Source organism: Rhincodon typus, chromosome 7 (genome assembly GCF_021869965.1).
Source record: "Rhincodon typus isolate 14 chromosome 7, sRhiTyp1.1, whole genome shotgun sequence".
In the NCBI taxonomy this organism is placed as follows: Eukaryota; Metazoa; Chordata; class Chondrichthyes; order Orectolobiformes; family Rhincodontidae; genus Rhincodon; species Rhincodon typus.
The window spans coordinates 50,442,605-50,448,604 of NC_063338.1; the positions used below are offsets into that span (position 1 = coordinate 50,442,605).

Sequence of the window (6,000 nt, forward strand, 5' to 3'; positions counted from 1 at the left end):
GGTTAGTTTTAAAGTTTATGGAAACTAGTTTTCATGGTGCAGAATCATAACTCACATGATACAGTCCATAATTTCATGAAATAATATCTTCATATATTACACCATGTAGTATTAATGAAACCTAAATTAATGAAAATGTGCTGCAGCCCTAATCTGTAAACTCCTGAGCTTCATTTCCTTTCTACCATCCTCATTTCCCTTAAGCATGTGTGTCATGTAAAATGTGCTTCAGCTAACATTTCATCACTGTATCCATCAATTGTAGATTGAGGTTGTAATCTTACAGAGACAGTATGTCCATTGGTAGGCCATTAATCGTGAAAATGGAGGCCTTCTGTAATGAAGATAATTATCAGGTGTGGGATATTATGACTGTTGTACAAAATATGACATGAGATTTAAACACACGGAAGGCCGAAAGATAATCAATCAGGATTCTTTATTCTGCTGGTGTCAGGTCATTACAAACTGAAAGGGAAAATAAGGATAAACAAGGAACTATTTACATATGGTAGTACATGAAATGGAGCCTGTGGGTTATATTGGGCTAAGGAATTCTGCAACTATCTGGTCCATCAGTCCTCCTTCCCACAAAGACACCTTTTTATTTCCAGCAACAGTCCTTTTGATTGCTCCAGTTTCCATCTCCTGGCAGGTCGTCCCTGCATTGTTTGTTGGAGTGGGGAATTGGTCTCCTCACACTGGATGCATCCCCTGGATTCACAACACACCGGTAACTTCAGGATTCCGCATCACTATCTGACTCCACTTGAGCCATCAGACACCGACACATCAAGTTCCAAGTGAACTGTTTGCCTCCTCCTCATCTACCAGACCTCTGATCTTAAGCAACCCTTCTCTCTGAACTGTTTTAAGAGGCTCCCACCAGCTATTGGTTCAACAGCACAGGTGTGGCCACACATGTCCAGCCACTGAATGTTGTTGTAGGGTGCAGGGTCCTACCTATCCTGTATCTTATTCTGACCCTTGATACTCTGATTTCAGACAATTCCTCTTGTGCTGATTGGAGAGTCAGCCCTGTCAACCTTGTCAATATCTTTCTTCTCAATGCTTCTCTCTCACTTCTCATGGACAATATTTCATACATCTGGCTTAGCTTTGTGTTATGCTCTTCTATTCATGCATTGATCTAGCCATCCCCATGAGGGGATGTGGTGAGCCCAAGACCCAAGGAGGTGATCCATGTAAAGGACTGGGTCTTGCCCAAAGAGAGAGAGTGGAGAATAGCCCTTAGATGAGAATGGATACTGTTATGTGCATAAACCACTCTGGAAGGTACCTCAGACAACTTTTGCTTACTCTTGGAAGGCAAGGAGCACTGTTGGTCATGCAGAGTACACATGTTCACACTATCCATTACCCTCTGGATGATGGGTTGGAGCAGGTCTTGCCAATGCCATAGTTCTTGCAAATTTCCTGTAGGATCTTGTTCTGGAGGTTGTGACCCTGATGACTGTGAATGCAACATGGAATACAATAATGGACAAATCAGTCATACGGTAATACGATGTATAGAGTTGAAAACTTTTGATGATGGGAGGAATGGCCTATATGACCTTTATAAAGACATCTGTGAGTATGAAATATGCTCAGTCCTGTTACTACTGAAGTCAAGAACTATAAAATCCAGTGAAAAGACCTCTGGAGTTCTCTATGTGTCCAGTAATCCCGTGCTGGGTGAAGTTGTTTCCCTGATTTGTTTAAAGTACAACTCTCAAATTGACAGTAGCCATCCACATCAGCAGCCTTTCCAGGCCAGTAACACTGCTCTCTGGTCAGGTTAATAGTCTTTTCTGTCACTTAATGTCCTGCTCGATCATGAACTCCTACCAACACCAGACCCTTGATGCCATTTGGAAGGATGAGTTGCTTCACCTCTCTGTCTCTCTCTCTCCCTCTGTCTGTCTCTGTCTGTCTGTCTGTCTGTCTCTCTCTCTCTCTATCTCTCTCTCCTTGTACTGAACCAGTTAATAGAGGACACCATCCTCTACTCAATTAATTAATTGGACACTAGATAATTAAAAGGTACATTTTTTAATTTTCATCTTCAGCTGTAATAACATATCCTGATTAAACCAGATAACACAGTGTGGAGCTGGAGGAACACAGCAGGTCAGGCAGCATCAGAGGAACAGGAAAACTGACGTTTCCGGTCGGGACCCTTCTTCAGAAATGGGGGAGGGGAAGGGGGCTCTGAAATAAATAGAGAGGGGGGCCGATGATAGCAGGTAGATAGTGGAGCCACCAATCCCCACCACTACCTACCTACACTCACCTTTACTAGCTTCATCCCCGCCTCCTTGACCTGTCCGTCTTCTCTCCCACCCTATCCACTCCACTGTCTACCTGCTATCACCCCCCCCCCCCCCTATTTATTTCAGAGCCCCCTTTCCCTCCCCCATTTCTGAAGGAGGGTCCTGACCTGAAACATTAGCTTTCCTGCTCCTCTGATGCTGCCTGACCTGCTCTGTTCCTCCAGCTCCACACTGTGTTATCTCAGACTCCAACATCGGCAGTTCTTACTAGCTTTTCCTGATTAAACCAACTGGCCAATTAAAGACACAGTAAAAATACTCACCTATCATCTAATTGTTTCCCTGTGATGCCAAACTTTGGCTCTTACTAGAAGAAACAAGTTGATGGCATTCTCTGCCACCATTTTTTATCCCCGTCCATCACTGGCCTTCTCATGCAGGTCCATTCTTCTCTTTATGAACCTTCTGACCCACTGTCTCAATTTGAGAAGCTGCAGACTATGTGCTCTGACCTTCTCTTTATGATGTTACTGTCCCTGCTCTCTCTCATACTGTTTCAGAAGCTCATGCTCTTCCTGTCTCTTGTTCAGTCTGTTAAACAATGAATCTGAATCACTGCACACTGCTCTCAGGCTGCTTCACAGTGATGCTGACTCACTGCACCCAACTTTCTGTCCATTCTTTAGCAATGCTGACGTGTTGCGCACACCTCATCGTAAGCCTGATTATAATGAATAAAATTGATGAGGGAAATATGGACAACTGTATAGAACAGACAATGTGATGATGGAATGCAGCTGATAATGCAGTCCGAATGATTGTTCTGGAAAACTACATGAGTATCATTACTTGTAGCCACATTTGGCTTTTAAATGTTGTTTCAAATTTTACCTTAACCTTGTTCATTCAGATATATAGATTTGTAGCAGACCAAAGAAAAGATACAGCATAGAAACAGGCCATTAAACTCATCATGTCACACTTTGAACTCCTAGTTCATAGTTTTGCAAGTTGCAGCACCTCAGGAGTAGATCCACATTCCTTTTGAATTAATTGAAGGTTTTTGCTTCAACCACCAAATCGAGCATCAAATTCCAGGCATCCACCATCCTCAGGTGAAGGGTCCCTGGACCTGAAACATTAACTCTAATTTTTCTTCACAGATGCTGCCAGACTTTCCAGCAATTTCTGTTTTTGTTTCTGATATCCAGCATCTGCAGTTCTTTTTTAAGTTTGTTTAGACCTAAAACCGAGCACTGTACGTTTGCAAAAACGTCGGTCTGCTATTACCCTCGGTTTCCGGTCATTGCATCAATTTTGAGTGCAACATGCTACTGTTCTGAGGAAGAGTCGCCAGACCAAAACGTTAACTGATTTTTCTTCACAGATGTTGCCAGATATGCTGAGCTTTTCCAGCAACTTCTGTTTTCGTTGCTACATTCCCTTCTCTCCCATTGACCTTTTCTTAACAGACTATTATGATCCACATACAACTGACTTTAAAACATAAAGTATAAAACCACATAGAAGCTACTATGGAATACAGTAGAAACTTAAAAGAATTTTTTTTAAAATTTCAATAATTGGATGTTAGCTTCACAGCCTAGGCCAGTATTCATTGCAGTTCTGAGGAAGGGTCACTGGACTCGAAACGTTAACTCTGGTTTTTTTCTTCACAGATGCTGCCAGACCTGCTGAGCTTTTCCAGCAACTTTGTTTTTGTTTCAATATTCATTGCCCTTGGCATGCCATTATTGCCTTGGGAAGGTGCAGGTGAGCTGCCTTCTTGAGCTGCTGCAGTCTATTTGGTAAATCCACAGTACTTTTTGGGAGGCAGTTCCAGGATTTTGACTCAGCAACACTATAGGAATGGCAATATATTTCCAAGTCAGCGTGGCGAGTGACCTGGAATCTGCTGTCTGAAAATTTTGATTAATTTCTCAAGTGCATCTTGTATATGTCTCACACTGCTCCTACAAACCTTTGGTGATGGAGTAATTGAATGTTGGTGGACATGATGTCAATAACCAGGTTGCTTTGTTCTCAAAGGTGTCGAGCTTCTTGAATGTAGTTGAAGGTGCACTCCTGGTGAGTGAGGAGATTCCATTACACTTGTGCCTTGTAGATAGTGGATCTGGAGGAGTCAGGAGGGGAGTTGCTCACTGTAGAGTTCTTAGCTTCTGACTTGTATATCACAGTATTTGCACGGCTAGTCCAGTTCAATTTCTGGTCAGTGTTAATTGGCAGGATACAGATGGTGAGGATTTAGCAATGGTAACTCCATTGAAAGTCAAGGGGTCGACAGATTCTCTCTCGTTGGAGATGGTCATTGCCTGGCCCTGTGTGGTACAGATATGACTTGCCACTTGTCACTCCAAGTCTGGATAATGTCCAAGTTTTTTTGCATTTGGACATGAACTGCGTCTGTATCAGAGGATATGCAAATAGAGCTGAACATCGTGCAATCATCACTGAACTTCCCCACTTCTGACCTCATGAAGGGGGAAAATTCATTGATGAAGCAACTGAAGATGGTTGGGCTTAGGGCACTAGCCTGAAGAACTCCTGTAGTGATGTTCTGGAGCTGAGATAACTGACCTCCAACAAGGACAACCTTTGTGCTAGGTATGGGTTTAAACAGCAGAGAGCTTTCCCCCTTGATTTCCACTGATTCCAGTTTTGCTAGGTTCCGTGATACCACACTTAGTCAATTCAGCCTTGTTGTCAAGGGCTGTCACTCTCACCTCACCTTCGGAAGTCAGCAATTTTGTCCATGTTTTTAACCAAGACTGTAATGAGGTCAGGAGCTCAGTGGACCTATAAGACAATAAGATATAGGAGCAGGATCAGATCATTTGATTATGGTCGATATTCTCCTGCCTTCTCCCTGTAATTCCTGACCCTCTTATTAATCCAGAATCTATCTATATATCACTGTCTTAAATACACTCAATGACTTGATCTCCAACGCCATCTGCAGCCAAGAGTTCCAGAATTGAAGAAATTCCTCCTCATCGCATGTCCCTTCACCCTGAGGCTGTATCACCATGTCCCAGTCTCTCCTACTAATGGTAACATCATCTGCTTGTCCACTGTATCCAGGCCTCTCAGTATCCTGTAAGTTTCAATCAGATCCCCCCCTCATCCTTGTAAACTCCAAAGAATACAAACCCAAAGTCCTCAACTGCTCCTCATATGACAAGCTGCTCATCCCTGGGAGCATTCTTGTGAACCTCCTCTGGACCCCCTCCGATGCCAGCACATCCTTCCTTAGATACGGGGCCCAAACTGCTTACAAAATTCTAAATGCGGTCTGACCAGAGTGTTGTACAGCCTCAGCAGTACATCCTTGCACTTGTTTTCTAGCCCTCTTAAAATGAATACTGACTTTGTATTTGCCTCCTTAAGTTGCCAACTGAGCCTACATATTTACCTTAAGAGAACCCTGAACTAGAACTCACAAGTCCCTTTGTGCTTCAGATTTCCAAAGCCTTTCCGCGTTTGGCAAATAGGCTGTGCCTGTGTTCTTCCTAACAAAATGTATAACCTCCTACTTTGTTACACAGATAGTAGGAACTGCCGATGCTGGACAATCTGAGACAACAAGGTGTAGAGCTGGATGAACACAGCAGGCCAAGCAGCATCAGAGGAGCAGGAAAGCTGACGTTTCGGGTCTGGACCCTTCTTCAGAAATGGGGGAGGGGAAGGGGATTCTGAAATAAAT

At 43.3% G+C, this 6,000-nt stretch overlaps 1 protein-coding gene across 6 annotated transcripts in view; it reads left to right on the forward strand.

Annotated features, from left to right (window-relative positions):
- Positions 1-6,000, forward strand: part of galnt13 (UDP-N-acetyl-alpha-D-galactosamine:polypeptide N-acetylgalactosaminyltransferase 13) — a 349,729-nt gene that overhangs the window by 280,903 nt on the left and 62,826 nt on the right. The gene's annotated exons all lie outside the window — the stretch shown is intronic.